This window comes from Hypomesus nipponensis, chromosome 15, assembly GCF_054491055.1.
Source record: "Hypomesus nipponensis isolate SF chromosome 15, ASM5449105v1, whole genome shotgun sequence".
NCBI lineage: Eukaryota > Metazoa > Chordata > Actinopteri > Osmeriformes > Osmeridae > Hypomesus > Hypomesus nipponensis.
This window is the reverse complement of record NC_140375.1, coordinates 5,944,345-5,961,455: the sequence shown is the minus strand read 5'-3', so window position 1 is coordinate 5,961,455 and position 17,111 is coordinate 5,944,345.

Below are 17,111 nucleotides of genomic sequence, written 5' to 3'. Positions count from 1 at the left end.
TCAGTCTTCTGGAGCCGAGCTGCTCGACACCCCTGCAGCGACCTCCCCCTGGCCTCCACGGTTAGCTCTGCATGCACGCCATCATACCCCAACACTGCCTCAGAGACGAGCACAATCATCCCTCCTCCTCATATCTCCCCTCCTCTCTCACGAGGACCCCTCCCTCCTCGTTCCAGTCATCCCCTCCCTCCCGACCGACCGAACTGAATTGCTCATGCCGCGCGAGCGATTTTCCGTGTTTATTTAACGTCATTCGCCGTTCCACACAAGGGTTATGGTTCAGCTCAGTCAGAGAACCTGAGGACCGACCAACCGGTCCTGTTGTTATTGTTCTGAGGCTGGTGAGACTTAGAACTGTGTCACTGGTCGCCCCCTCCATCATGAACTTCCCCCACACAAGCCGCCCACACCCAGCCCTCACCGTGGGAAACCTCCGCCGCCCCTAACCCCCTCCTGGGTGAGAGAGGGAGGCTCTTTTGGGGTGTCTGAACGCCTGAGAGTCCATGTGGCAGAACCATTCATCAGCCCCAAATCAGCCTTCAGCACCTTCTTCCCCGGGGGCCGACCAAGGGATGGAGACAGAGACAAAGAGAGAGAGGGAGGGAGAGGGACAGAAAAAGTGATAGGGAGCGAGGTAAAGATAGAGACAGAGAGTAGATGTATTTGGGATTGTGAAAACATTTATTTGGGGGGAGTGGTAGAACAAAAGTAATAGCACTGAGGGAATTGTGCGTGCGTGTGTGTGATGTATGGAAGGTCACCAGACGGCAGACTTCTGGACTGAGACAGCCAGGGGAAGAAGCCTGCTTTTCGGATCACGGACCTGCACCATCTGGGGAGAGCAGAGGGTGAAGATGTGGGTGGGGAGAGGAGAGGAGAGGAGAGACTCATCCAGCAGGTGACTCAGAGAGATAGACCATGCTGGGGTTCTGAGTCTCCCTCTGCTCTCTCAGGTGAGTAGCCCTGAATGGGTCTAACACTGCAGCAAGCTACATCTCAGCTGAATGGTCACAGGAATAGGGACCTAGACTGCACAGGCTTAGTGTACTGATCCTTGCAAGTGTGTGTGTGTGAGTGAGTGTGTGTGTGTGTGTGAGTGTGTGCCTGTTGGGTGTATGAGTGTGTGCAATTGTGTGTGAGAACCGAATGCTCTTGGCTAGCCCTATAGGCTGCTCTTAGATTCTTGAGGCACATTACTACCTCAAAGACATTGTCAGCGACAGCTTTGGTGCCACAAACACACACAAACACACACACAAACGATGGTAATGTCATTTGCCAACATGCAAAGCCCCAGAATGCATAATCATGCTCATTTGTATTTTGCCTTGGACTGTTGTTTTTAACGAGACTTGCCAAGACAAAACGGATTAACAGGGCATTCATTACAACTCTAATTACCAGCAGATACATATGCGCCATGAACTAAAATGACAGTCTCATGTCTTTACTTGGATTGCACGCGAATCCCAATGAACTGTAACACCGCCGGCTGCCAAAGCGACAGACACCAGCAGAGGGCTGCCCTACTGTGGGCAGGTTACCACTGCAGGAGCACACAGGGTTGGGTTTTACCAATGCTGAAACGAAAGAGTTCACTACTGGTGGGTTTTCTTTCAACACATTCTCATTCTTCCTTGACACTTCTGTCCACAGTTTGGTCCAAAGTGGTATGTTATCCAGACTTACAGTGTTATTATCCAAGCATGCTGGAAGCTAGAATAACTAGGAGTGTGGAAGCCTTGAGGAAGGAACACTGTCAGAATTTGAAAGGGGGCCAATTCCAATCCAGGAGCTTGTTTGAGATTTGTTGTGGTGTTGGCTTTCATCTGGAGGTTGTCCAGCATCACATGCCAAAAGCTATTATTGTGCCCTTGAGCAAGGCACTCAACTCTTGAAATCATTGTGTGTGTGTGTGAGTGTGTGTGTCTCTGTAAAGAACAAAACTCCAACAGAGATGTGGTTAAACATTCTGTCCGTGCGTTGTCCTTGACAGACGTCTGTGACTCCATGACTCTGCCGGTCCACCAATCGTGATGCACTTCCTTAATCCTTTGCTCGTCTGATTGGCAGGTCTGAAGTCCGGCGCTGAGGTGAGGAGGACCTCAGACCTTGACATTGGACCGAATTCACAAAGACTGTCAACTGCGTTTGATATTGAACTAAAACGAAGAGCATTTCCATAAAGGTGAGGACAGTCACAGGTTCAGCCCCCTACTTAGTCAGAGGAGAACAGCCGTCAGAATGTTGAGTTTCAGAACCGTGACGCGACAGTTTCAAGTTGTTTCCGAACTTGTCTGGGGCGACGTGGGTGTGAAAGTGAGGGAGATGGAGGCAAGTAGGAAAAGGAGGGATTGTCCTTGAAAGGCCCGTGTGAGGTACTGATTGATGAGGGTCCACCGGGAGCAGACAGGCCTCTTTGGAGAGAGTCTCCCAGGAAATAGAAAACACAATTATCGGCAGAATCTCGTTAATGTAACACATGCTGTGCATCGATGTCTCCCCGAAATAGACATATCGGCTGGTATGTTCTCTCCTACGTCTTGCCGCCTGAACAACTAAGCATATGTCAACAAACAAACCATTTTTGGAGGGTTCTCATTTCACGTGCGCTGTTAGCTGTAGACAGAGCCCATATTCATGGCATAGTTACACAGACTGGAGTCATTCCTGGGTTTTTGCAAGCTTTGTTATGTACCACAACCTATTTCACAGCCACAGCACCGCTGCTGTAGGGATGTAATAAAGATGTATTCAATTAACAAACACTTTCATCCAAAGCTACATAAGGGTTGATTTATACCTGTGAGCATTTGATCTGCAATCAATTGCTCAACCACTAAGCTCACCACTGAGCTACACCAGAGAGATAGAACGAGATGAAGAAGCAGATAAAGAGAGTGATTGTTGCGCAAGGCGTCCTTATATGAACAATGTTAAATCTGCCTTCCAACCTTACCTGTAAAGACTTGATGACAAGGCTTCCAGCAGGAGATTGAGACTGACTGGAGCTTCACACTCTGCCATCTTGGAGAGCCAGGGGACCCATCGATACTCACTGCACATTAGACAGGAAGGAGCTCGCGGATCAACTCTCCCATAGGATGACTCACTCCTCCAATGCCAGGGTCCCGTCTCCTTACGCCTGCCTGAGGAGTCCACCCCAACCCCCCCCCCCCCCCCCCCCCGCCGCCTCCATGGTCCTCCCACCGCTCCTCTCCTCAGTCCCCGCCCCAACCTCCGTCAACTCCGCCCCTCTACCACCTCCCCCCACGTCCCAAGGGCATCCCACCACCCCCCCACCTTCCCTGCGAGGACGGCCCCCTCCAGACCTCGGTGGCAGGCTGAAGGGAGCCGGCGCTATGTGTAGTGACAGAAACTAACCAGCCATGGGCCTCCGGGGGACGGACGAGACAGAAGATAATTAGATGTGATTTCGTCCAGCCTCTGGCTGAGTATCATCATCATCGCTCTGCATTTATTAGCAGCACCGACTCATCCACCCTGACTTTGTGAGGGGTGAGGCAGAGGCCTCCCTGTCTGCCTCATGATCAAACCATGGACACACGTAGGGGTTCAGCCCCGGGGCTTCCCTGTGAGGAGCCAGAGGGAAAACTGTTCTCAAGTCTCGACGTGAACTGAGGGAGCAGCTACGAGCAAGTCCTCGGGTCAAGGGTCAAGTCCTCGGGTCAAAGGTTGCTTTCGCTCATCGATCTCGCTGCACCGCCTATGCCGTGCGTCCGAATTCCTTGTTGATGCAAAACGGATCAAATGGAAACCCTGGCTCCTCTCCTCGGTCTGCCTCTTCTCACGAAGATTTCCAAGACAACAACACTCACATCGTCCTCTTTAACTGTCCGACCTTGTCAGAAGCGTTTATTGAATTCCTTGTGCAGCTTCTCCTCTTCTTCCCTTCACCTAGCACCGCGTTAATCCCCATGACAACGAGATGGAAGAGAGGCTGAGATAGTAAATGAATAAATGATCAAAAGTAGATTATGCACGAGCAGTTGGGAGCTTATATGTAGGCCAGAGAAGATGCAACACGGTCGACGTCTGCGCTGGTCCCTAGAGTTAGCTCCATCTCTGTATTGCACAAGCTCCTCTGTTTAGCCTTGCAAACAGACACGCTTACGGAGCAAGCTAGACTATCGTCACACAAACTCTCATAGGGAATTCACATATGGTGCAGCGCTGCGAGGTAGCGAATTGCAATGCTCAGTCAATGAAAGTCGTGATTTGGTGTCCATATTCTTGCTATCTCTAAACGTCCCAGAGTAATACAATACATGTTTGATTATCGAGATTTCAACAAAAAGGTAGCTCTTGCAATCTTAGCCATCACCACTCTTTCGTCGTTTTTTGGGGGGGAAAACAGACAATGCAAGCAAGGACACAAGCTAATGAGTGGCAGAGCGTGAACGCCCTGTCAGGTGGATCTCAAACCCAGACTCTCTGGATGAGGGTGGCTTTGTCCCTTCCTTCTCCTCCGCGCTAATAGGCGGTGACCATGTTGGAGAGCAGGTGCATAGTCTCTTAATTAAGACCACCTTCTGCATATCTGTTCTGAATGGGTTTGTAACAGCCATCATTAGTGAGCAAATCTGCTCTTCCTGGGGTGGGCGAGTCTCCGGGGGTTACAATTATGACTGTCAGTTGAGAAAGTGGGGGGACAGCCATTGCACCCCCACAACACAAACTCATACACACACACACACACACACACAGAACCATCATGCCTTAACACACACTCCCTGTATTTCCAGACTCATTATATCTTTCAACAGAGGTGGGCTGATGCACAAACACACACATGGCCACACCAAATGTAACACACACCACATGAAAATGAACACATGCACATTTCCGCCAAGCAGGTGTACAGAGCATTCCCATTATCAGTCGTGTGTGTGAATGTAAATATGTGCATATGAGCATGTGCTCATATCTCGGCATGAAGAGTTCCCTTATCTCATCATATGGGATTCATCACTGGATGACAGGTGGCACGAACAGCCTTATGGAATACAGATGGGATTCACTCAATCTAGATTGAATTCTAAAGTAAAGCGATCTGCTTTTCATTAATAAAACTGACAGTGGTTAATTATTAAAACAAACCATGTGAGAAACAAGATTTGGTGTTTTGTGTTGAGCAGATGGACTTCAATTATTTTTAATTAATTTCTACCCTTAAAGTGATACACGTTTATATGACAAGTGGCATTCAAGCATGTAATGTATCAAGACATAATTAAACATAAAGTGTAATGTATGTAACAAGAGATAGTTTCATGCATATAGCTTACCACAGCTTTGCCACGGCAGCCATCTTGAAAGTGGGTCATATGCCAGCTCTGAACTTTACAATTCCCCGTCCTTCACTAACCCATCCAGCTGTGTGGTGCAGCTTCAACTCCCGGAGAAACGAGCCCCAACCTCACCTTTGACACTCTATTCTTTCCCGCTGACTTCTAACACCATGTCTCTCTGTTTAAATCCTCTCCTCTCATTCCCCATCCTTCCCCTCCTTCTTATCTTGTTCTCTCCTCCCAGTCACCCGTCTCCCTTCTCAGCCTTCTCCTCCTCTTATCCTCCTATTCACCCCCCCACTTTCCTCTCCTCCTCTACATCCTCCTCCTCATCCCCTCCTCCCCTTTCCTCCACCAGTTGTTCTTTCCTCCCACTCACCCCCTCACCCCTCCAGATTAGGGATTTACATGTCTGACAGTTTAATCCTGCTGGATGGAGCTGCAGTGTGTCCGACACTGGGTTTTTCAGTGGTTCTGACTTGCCACGTTGGCTCATCCTACCAGCAGGTCAGAACCAGAACTTGTGTTAAGAACCTCAAACAGCTCAGAGAACTGTGAGGAACTCATCCCAAGAGCCGGCCCAGGCCACTCCCTGTGAAAAAGGAGAACAATCAAAAGAGGAGCATGAATTTGACACAGAGATGACGGAGTGCAGTGTTTTTTTCTGGGTTTTCGTTGGTTTCTCACAGACAGCATGGTCAACTGGAGAACGGCTGGTCTTCTGATGTGAATTAAGGGAGCTGGCTCAGACAGGAGACCGTGTCCGTGCTGCAGAGGTGAGCAGGGCAGACTCAAAGACACAATCAACAGGAAACCAAACCAGGGCCAATTCAGAGAAAAGCAAATGAACTATCCGAGCGTCGACTTCTCCTGGGAGATGGAGAAATAACGACATCCCGAGTGACATCCTATAATAACACATCCACGAAAGGATCAACACAGGACCAAGTGACATCTCCAGCTAGGATGTTACATCATCGCACAGTTCCAGCCATTGTTGAGTCTAAGTGAGGGTTACTATCATCTTTGACGTTGTAAACAGGATGTCGGTACGGAGGCCAGCTCCTTGCTGTCACCCAATACGTCTGCCGGCTACCGGATCCTTCCTGTCAGGAGGTCAGAGTCGCTGACACCTGAGCAAGATGTCCTTCGCAGCGTAAGAAGAGAAGCGCTCCCTGGGTCCTATTGATCCCTGCCGCAAGGTCTAGCCCCTCCACCCCTAACCTCCTCTTACCCTCCTCACCTCCACCACTCACCCCACATCCCCCTCTCCTCCACCCCCCCCCCTCACCCTTACAACCCTCCACACCCCCCAAACCCACCCTTGCTGAACAGGGTCTTAGTGATGTCTGGCTGTTTGGCATTGTCATGTGTCTCGTTAGAAAGTGGTTCAGATTGTGGTTTCTGATTGGTTTGCTCTTCCGGCTCATGGGCTGGTTGACAGCCACCGTACAGGGCTTGAAAAGCGGTGTTTGACGAAGACGAGCCTGTCTGAAACTCCACCTCCCGACTCCAGGCCCACAAAGGTCATCGCTGACTGAGGAATACACCTTTAGAGGTCGTTTCGGAGGGAATCTGCACCAGTAGTGCTGATGGTTATTGTCCACTGACGCCGACGCCAGAGCATACTAGCAACAATAACGCACGTTAATTGGGTTCAAGAGATGCGGTTGTGAACAAGCCTCCATCTTGACAAAGCCCTGCATGTCAATAGATCTACTCCATGTGGATAAACCATTGTGCGCCAGCCTATTGGTAATTGAAAAGCTGTAGGAACTTGACGCACGCAATCTCATCATAAATCACATTCATCCTATTCAAATGAGGCCTGAGAGCTTTCGATTTCGATGAAAATACATTTTATTAAGAATTGTAGATACAAATGTAGTTATGGATTTTGTAAAGGGCAAATACACAATGGGCTGAGACAGAAATCACTTGACACAATCTCAAAGGAGAAGGTTGTGAAACACACACACGCATCTTCCGTTTCTCTTCTTCTTCTTAAAAACTGTATTGCACACTTCACATTTCAGCTTTCAGTAAGGTGAAGGACAAGTTAAACACCACACCAAGAAGTTTGTCAGTGGCATTACAATTATCACAAGAGCTTTATAATGGCATTGTGGCTTTAAGAAGACACTTCTAGACTCTTCTGCAGAGAGGCCACAAATCCTCCCATCTTCATATGAATAAAACAGGCATCTTCTTAAAGCTAATACTGTAATGCAACCGTCTTTCCAAGCACAGTTAACGCAAAGCAATGAATTCCAGCTCACCACTGGACAACACAGCATGGAAACCTCATTTCAACATCCCACCTATCTGTGTCAAACGCCCGGCGCGTTCTGCCGGTCGGAGCGCCCCGATTGGCCGGAGGATGCCTGGCTGGCAGGAGAAACGGCCCAGCGCCCGCCTCGTCCAGACTCCCAACGCAGCCCTTTGAAGATCCCTCTCACACTGAGAGCCTTCAACTCCTCTAATTACATTTAAGGAAGTCATAAAAACCAGCTCCACGTGAAGCCAACCCCGCCCCCACACCCCATCCATCGCCAACCACGCAACACCCGCCCCAAGAGGAATACTTTAGCGATGAAGCAGCGAGTCCGCTCCGATTATGCAGAGCCTTGGAGATGCCACGGCGGATGGTGTGGCCCGGACATCTGTACCCCAGGCATGAATATGGAGGGGGAGATATCTATCATCTGGAATGTTCCCACATCTGTCTCTGTCGGCTGACTTGTTAGGCAGTGCTGAGTCATGACTCCAGGATCGGGGACGGGGCGGCGGGCGGGCGGGAGGGAAGGAGTGAGGGAGCCCGTGTTGGCTAACACAGGTGCTCGACGCCGTCGTAGCAGCCTACGTACAGTCAGGGCAAAGCCCTCCTCCAACAGGCCTCGGACCGACCGACGCACACCCTGACACACGTCAAACAGACCGGAGCCTCTAGTGGAAACAGTAGGTATTACTTCATGTTAGTGTTGGATGTCACAGCAGGGTGAAACACAACACAACACTGAGTCCTCCAGTGGTGCTGGCTGGGACTGAAGGTGAACACAGGATGATGTGTTCCCGGGTTGTGATGGTGGCTTTGATCCAGTGGTTTGGGGGGGATGTCGTAGCGAGGTAACATCCAGACAGCAGGTGCTGGAGCGCAAGAGAGCCAGGTCTGCCTGGTCCAACAGGAGAGAGGCCGCCAGGAAAAGTGTTATCTGTGTTCAGGAAGTGGAACAGCCTAACATCCTGTCTGTTTGGCTCTCCTAGCTGCACACACGCTGTGTGGAAACACACACACGTGTTTGCGCAGGCAGGTATGTGCGTGTCTGTGTGTGAGAGAGACTCGGTTATTGGCTGTGTCTATGGTTACATGTGCTTATGTGTGTTTTGTCTGTGTGTGTGTGTGTGTGTGTGAGAGAGAGAGTTGTTTTGGCTGTGTCTATGTTTACATGTGTTTATGTGTGTTTTTATCTTTTGTGTGTGTGTGTGTGTGTGTGCGAGTGTGTGTGTGTGTGTGGGGGTGGGTAAAGGTGCGTGTTTGTGCCCTGGAGAATGTGTGAGTGTACGTTTGTCAACAGGTTCATCAGCAGTATATCCTCAGTAAAGCACACAGATGTTGCTCTCTTGGCTGAGCAGTGGAGAGCCTGTCACACCAATGAGCTTATGCTACTCTGCACACACACACACACACACACACACACACACACACAGACAGACACACACACACACACCAGCTCTGATTGCTCATCTTCATGCGAGGAGATTCCCGCACTGCTTGGTTTGGCCTTTGTTTGACACACATGTCAAAACAGAACAATACACCCCTGTCCTGTGAGGTAGCCTCACAGTCGGTCTCTGACTGCTAACAGCATTATTAATACTGTGGGGAATGTGACAGCCTAGCTGAGATATCAAGTGTGTTTATGTAGCATGTTCCAGTCTACATGGGTCAAACTGAAAGAGCAACATAATACATCTGAAGTGCAAGAGCATAATTCCACGCAACACAGCTGAGCCGACAAATTAAATTTCCGCCAAGTCCCTAAGTCCATAGTAATACTCAGCCCATTTCTGCTTTAAACTTCCAGTGAATGTGAATCCCTCTACTCTGCAATCCAGCCGAGCCAAGATACACATACTTTATCTGCTTAGTCACACCCTTATGTGGGTGTGATTGTGTGTGTGCTCCCCGCTGCTCGTCATCCCCACCCTGTGCTAGTGAGGTCAGGAAGGCAGAGAGAGGGGGAGACTGGGGGCTAAATGAAGCTATTTCTCCCCAGCTGTGAGCTGCAGCTCCTCAAACACTGCTCTCCACGGACCTCCATTACTCATGCAAATCTAGGCTGCTTTAAACACAGCTCCACCCCATCCCTTAGCCTCCCTGCCCTCAGCCTCCCCTCAGCCTCCCCTCAGCCTCCCCTCATCACCCTAGCCTCCCCTCAGCCTCCCCTCATCACCCCAGCCTCCCATCAGCCTCCCTGCTCCCCTGACCCCAGCCTCCCCTCATCCCCCCAGCCTCCCCTCATCCCACAGCCTCCCCTCACTCCCCTAGCCTCCCTTGTTCCCCCAGCCTCCCTTCAGCCTCCCTGCTCCCCTGACCCCAGCCTCCCCTCATCCCCCCAGCCTCCCCTCATCCCACAGCCTCCCCTAACTCCCCTAGCCTCCCTTGTTCCCCCAGCCTCCCTTCAGCCTCCCTGCCCCCCTGCCCGCAGTCTCCGCAGCACTTGAAATCCAGGGATTGCATTCAAACGAGCCACAGAGTCACTAAAAACCATAATAATGGGAATGAAGCTTGCCAGTGTTGGCCACCAGACCTGCAAGGAGCAGAATAGCCCATAATAATCCACCCCAGCTCTTCACCTGAGGGCTGGCAAGCAGCCAAGCCACAGAAGACCCACAACACTCTCATTACTGTCGGACACAGTCTGCTTCAGTCGGCCCTGAAGCTCTGACAAGGCAATCCGGAACATTCAGGGGCTGTTTGTTGTTCTGTATTGTTCTTGTGTGTTTTTATAATCTGATGTTTTCCAGCAGGCATTTTGGAGGACAGCTCTCTGGGGTCCTTCAGTTCCTTCACTAATGAAGACAATCTCATTTGGATTTCTCAATCAATACGTAATCCTTGCCGACACACACACTCACACACACGCACACACACGCAAACACACAAATTGACACACAGACACATGCAAACGCACACACACTCGACACTCGACTCTGGTGTGATTTACTCTATCTCTTGTGTGAACTTTTCAAAGTTACTCCAAGAGCAATCTAACGCCTGGCAGGCTGTTACAGTAATAAGGATTGAGAACAGAAACCACTCCTCTCTCCTCCAAGGACATTCTGGGTGATGTCTGCACAACCTAAATGAGGGGTACTGGGAACTTGGGTACTTTTTTAGAAAGTGAATTCATAGGATTGTTCGCTTTACAACAATAAATATATTTCGCCTTTGCGAGTCCGTCCACACAAAAGTATTTGATGATTTGCAACGCTACGTCACCAGTAGTGAGGATTGAGGAGTCTTTGTTTTATACTGTTCTTAAATTCACGGTGAGAATAAAATCACACTGTGGATCCATTTATTTTTACAGGCCGGCTTTGACTCGAAGCCTTTACTGCCTTTATTACACCAGGGTCTGAACAGTGTTCCAGCTTGACAGAGAATTCAGCTTTTCACTCTCAAATGACCATTACTCTGCCTTCAAATTACCTCACATCTCCTGTCGCAAGTGCTCGCTGTTTGGGCATTCCGGAGACATTGGTGTGTGTGATTGTGTGTGTATTTGTTTGTGAGTTGCGTGTGTTGTGTGATGTCTGTGCAAGTGTATGAACAAGATTACTTGTGTGTGTAGTGTGTACACGTGTGTGTGTGTGCGAAGGGTGAGACGACACGTCGCACTGTGTGAGCTTCTGCTAACCTAGACGGTCGGCGCTAACCTGACAGATGACATTGTACGAGCATGTGTGTGTGTGTGTGTGTGTGTGTATGTGAGAGAGGCTGGCGGGCCACTGATAGCGTACGCTGCTCAAACGCAGGCTCTGCTTTGCACTGATAGAGTCTCACTACAGAGGGTGTCCAATTGATTGTTTTGACTGAATTGCCATTGAAAGAAGGTTAGTCATCTCTCGGAGAGGGGTGGGGGGGCTGGGGTGGGGGAGCTGAGCTGACTGTCATGGGAGAAAGGAAATTAATTTGAAGAGTGAGAGAGATGATGTGAGAAAGACAGAGGTGGTGAGAGGAGAGAGAAAGAAATAGGTTGAGAGAGAGACAGAGAGAGAGAGGTGGAGAAAGAGAGAGAAAGAGAGAGAGACAGAGAGAGAGAAAGAGAGAGAGAGAGAGGCAGAGAAAGATAGAGAGAAGGAGAGAGGCCTAGGTTCCAAGAATATCGCTGTAATTAATTTACTTCAAACTGGATCTGTTTGCTGTAGGCGTCATGAATACATCTGGGTAGCTCGACATCTCCCTGCCTGCTTTCAGTGCTGTATTGAAATGATAATCAGGCTAATTTGACTCTCCTTAACCACTCACGATTATGAGCATTTCTCAGTGTAGCGCTGAGAAGCTTGGGCCGGATGGTTCTGGTGAGGATGGACTGGCCTGTGGTCTGAGGACTATGGGACTATAGCTGCTGACCCCACCAGGGAACGAGGAAGAGGAGGAAGAGGAAGAGGACAGGGAAAAGGAGGAGCCAGATAAAGAGGAGGAAGAGGAAAACGACATTAACAGACACTTTACCGGCGTCTGCCTCCCATTGGCTGTATCCACGGAGAAGAGAGGTCTTCCATTCACTGGCAAAACCTTTGAAGCTCTCTCCACGACACTCTCCTCTCCTCTTCACGGCATGAAAGGACAGATTTGGCAAGCAGCCGTCTTGCCTCGCCTCCTTCCCCACTTCCACTCTTCCCTTTCCCCCTCTACTGTTCTCTCCCCCTCCTGTATCCTCTCCTCTACACCCACGCCTGTCTCTCTTTCTCCCTCCCCCTCTCTGCCCTCTCCCGTCTCCCGCTCTTCCGACCTCCTCTCCCCCTCCCCCGGAGCATGCGTTTGTTCTCTGAGAGAGTCTGTGTCTCCTGTCCCCCATTATGAATGGAGCATCGCTGAGTCGCCTTCTTTTGAAGGGACCAGGCGCTGCGACTCTGAACTAACAAGTGTTCGTCTCCCGTCGTTCCGTTTTTCATTTAGAGACCCCTCTCTCCTGCTCTCTGTCTTCCTCTCTCTCCCATTTTCTCACCACTCTCCCCTTACACGCTCACTCTTTCACTCTCTCCGGTCTCCCTCTCTCCTCGCTCTCTTTCTCGCTGCATCTGAAGAAGGGTTGCCACGCCTTTGTTATCTCCTATCACCTTCCTCTCTCCCTCTTTCCCTCTCTCTCCCTCTATCTCTCTCCCTCTCTAAATAATCTGTTGCCTCTGGTCGATCCTTTGTTCAGTTCTCTGGAACCCAGATAGGAAGTTCACCACCTTTCTTTTCCTGTTTAATGGAACATTACTATTGGCTGAGAAACCGCGTCTGTGTGGATGGAGATGCTGAGCAGCGTGACACCAACCATCAGCTTCCTGACATCACTTCCTGCAAGGAGACCACCCAACCAACCATAGGCCATCCCACCCCTGGAACTGATTTCATCCTGCTGTAGGTCTCTGGAAGGTATGCCTGAATCAATAGGACTATTACTGCCAACTGACAGGCTGACCAACTGACTCATTGCACCCTTTCTGCATGAAAAATCCTCTTGATGTCCCACCTTGAAATCCTGTAGCTCCTCACCGGCCAATCCTGAAGCTCCTCAGCTGGTTACCGACTGGTAACCGGCCAATCCTCTAGCTCTTCAGCTAGTTACTGACAGGTCGCCAGCTATATCTGTAGCTCCTCAGCTGGTATCAGACAGCAGACATACAGTATTTCCACACAGCCCCGGTCCTTCTACCTCCCCATCACCACACCATCGGAAGTCATTCCCACCAGGACCTACACTCACACATGCTCACACACACGTATAAACACACAGACATACACACACACATCCCACACACAGCGGCGACGTACAGAGATGACGGAATGGAGGGAAGCTGCCACATCATTACTGTGTCTGGGGTCAAAGGTCAGATCTAAGGGAGACGTGATGGGGAGACAGAGGCCCACGTAGAGAGCCCGGTCCAATTAGCGTGCGAGGCCCAGCTGGGCTGGAGAACAGGGCTCCGTCAGGTGACAGGAGCCTCTCCCTGTGGCTCATCTCTGTCTCCGAAACAAGCCAACACGCAAACGAGCCGTCCTCCGGAGAGACGCATTACACACGCCGTCTCACCGCCCCCTCTGCCCCCTCCGCCACGAAGATGTGAGGGAAGGATCTACCCCATAAATACTGATTTAAAGACAGTTTAGACGGCGCCATGCCAGAAAGCAGAATCATTTGGATCACCGAAGAAGGGTCATTGTTGTTCATTTTTGAGGTTTTAGCTTCACTCCAAGACTGAAGGATTATTAAAAAGAAGTGTTTGTAAATAACTCCAACCTCACTGGAGACTAGAAATGGGCCAACCTTTCACACAGGGAAGTGATTTCACAACTGGCAGGGAAGACTTACTTCTATATCATTCACAACAACACAATGCATAATTCATCTGAATTCTTACAGTGGTATTGAAGAGCCTGTGTTTGACTAAACAAACCCCAACTGTGCCCTCATTTTGTGCTTTACTTACTCGGAGAAAGTAGGACAGTAAAATAGCTTCTCCAGTGCTACCCTGTGCTCTCAGGTCTGTCACACACACACACGCACACACACACATGCACACACATACAAGCACACATGCACAAAAGAAAAGACTCACACACACAAGCAGACACACTCATGCACCCACACACATACTAAAACACAAACACACACTTCGATATATATATATATATATATATATACATATATATCCCAGTATTTCCACACACACACATACCCTCAAGTTCACACACAAAGAGACATACACTTGCACAAACAACCTCTGTGCTCATAACCAAACATTGACTTCTTGTTTATACAGGCTGCAGATGTGATTGTCAGATTCCCACTGTGTCTGGGCTGTGTCTGGGCGTGGAGGGTCACAGAGAGGCCAGGGAGCAGAGCAGAAAGCAGCTCACACCTTCATCCCATCACCACCATCCTCTTTACCTTGATCACCACCTTTATCCCATCTCCACCTAATCACCACTTCATCACAACACTATCTTCAGGATTTTCGGAGCCGACCGGAAATCCCCCCCCTCCACTGTCACAGAGGCCTATTACAGTAACAAAGAGAGGGAGGGATGGGTTTGGCAGTAAAGAGAGCGACATAAAGAATACTGGGTGATTGAAAGAGGGAGAGAAAGGGGGAGAGAGAGAGGGAGAAAGGGAGAGAGAGAGGGAGACAGGGAGAGAGAAAGGGAGAAAGGGAGAGAGAGGGAGAGAGGGAGAGAGAGGCAGAGATAAGATGGAACGTGTTCACATGGAGCCTTTCAGCTGGAGAGCCCTGCAGATGTCTCTTCTCCTGCTATGATGAGGGGTCCCCCTCCCCCACTCTCTGTCTCTCTCTCAATCTGACTCTCTCTCTCTCGCTGCCATTTGCGCTCTCTCACCTGCCCTCCCTCTCTCTCCTACTCCCACTCACTACAACAGGGAGGGCCGAGAACATACCAGCATGTTCGCTCAAACATGAAAACCTCGGACTTCAAACAGGTGCTCCGCGTGGTCTCTTCTCGACGGGGCCCCTCTCTCTCTCTGCGTCCTGACTGAAGGTGGCCCCACCACAGAAGGCGGACGCCGTGTTACTGTAATACTGAGATGCTGCTTGGAGTCTTGTTGCTGTTACTATTGTTGTTGTTACTGTTGCTGTTGTTGCTGTTGTTGTGGCTGACAGAGGTATTTGTATGCTTAGAGCTTCTTATCTTATCAGGTGTTATCATAATGAGGGCACAGATGTTGAGAATGATACGACTTTTTTTCTGCTACACTATTGTCAGAGGTACAGGCGTGCATGCATTCACACTCGCATGCACACATACAGGCATGCTTGAACGGTACCATCCATACATGCATGCAGACGCACTCACACACGCGCATATATCCATACATGTACACACACATACAGGCACTCGCATGCAAGCCTCCACACAGACACTCACTCACACACACACACACACACACAAAGTGGGATGGGAGTCATCTGCATGTTGCTCTCCCATCGGCATGACTCTGCTGTTGGTGACTGCAGGATTGGAGAGTTCCTGCTCAGCCTCTCATAGAGAGGACATTCCCCGTTAGGACCACTAATTGGATCTTAATTAAAGTGGGGAGCTTTAAACTGTCACTATGGGGACGAGCAGGTAGAACCATAATTCAGTGAAACATGAATAATTAGAAAGCAATAAAGTTGGGTGAAAGGAAGGTCTTTGATTAGGATATTCTTGGATCTTGTGACCTTCTGTCCGACCTCTAGCACAGCTGAGATGATGACACGAGACGACAGTGTTCAGTCACTCACTCACACACACACACACACACAACACACACAAACACTCCAGTAGGAACTGGCTCTCCAGAAATAATGATCTCTTTCCCTAATTTTCACTCTCTTAGTCACTGACACACAATGCTCACACGCACACACAAACACACACAAACACACCATGCTCTCACACACACACACAGACACACACTCAAACACACAATGCTCTCTCACACACAGACACACACTCGAGGAAGAGCCAACTCTTCAAAGTAACTCTCTCTCTCATTTCACTCTCTCACCCACTGACACACCACGCTCACACACTCACTCACACTCACAGACTGTGATCAAATTAGTGTTTATTGCCACTCCAGCAGGAAAACACAGTCATTGTGAGAGTGGGAGCCAGCAGAGCAAATGGGAAGCTTAGAGATAGACTGAGCCTGGACTCCTTCTAGAGTGACCTGCATTGTGGAGTGGCTGTTTTCCCATGTCTGGAGAGGCTGCCTGTGGTCAGGAGGCAGAGCGTCGCGTGGAAAACCTTCTGCCCCACCCTCAGCCACGGTCCGCACACCCGGACGCTCTAGGTAACAGCGATGACAGCTGATGCATCAAACACGTATTTCGCTCTCACCTCATGTTTCATTCAACGTGTAGGCTAGGGATGGCGTTGTGAAGGATTCAAGGAGGCGGAAGGAGCTTCCTGTATGTGGGACGTATCCCATCATCCTCCCTTCTTTACGGTACCGACTGTTTTGGAGAAGACATTTTTGCGGGGAATCTTGTGGGATACGGGGGGGAGGTGGGGGAATAAAGGGGGGGGGGGGGGGGGTTGAGGGGTGGATCCAGACCGAGGAGAAGCCGGGATGGGTTGATCTCACTGGAAACCCATCTGCTATGCATGAACGTGTTTGAACTGGGCAGCTTATCTGCAGCTATCCCGCTAAGAGGAGAGATGGCACCATATTAGCATCTAAACCAGGAATGGAAATACATAGCTGGGGGGGGTTGTGTGTGTCAGTGTCTGTACGTGGGATAGTGTGTTTAAGAAAGCAAGAGAGGGAGGGAAGACATGCAAGAGGGATAGAGTGACAGAGAGAGAGAGGCAATGACAGAGTCAGAGAAAACAAAAGACAGAGAGAGAAAGAGAGAGAGAGAGAGAGAGACAAAGTTAGGTGGTCTCCACTTCGACAGTGCACTGTCCATGGTACTGAAACATTTTTAGAACTCGATGTGTACGTAACAGTACAAGATCCTATCAAAAGGAGCTTTTGATAAAACCCTATGGTCTAAACGGTTATTTTGCATGGAACG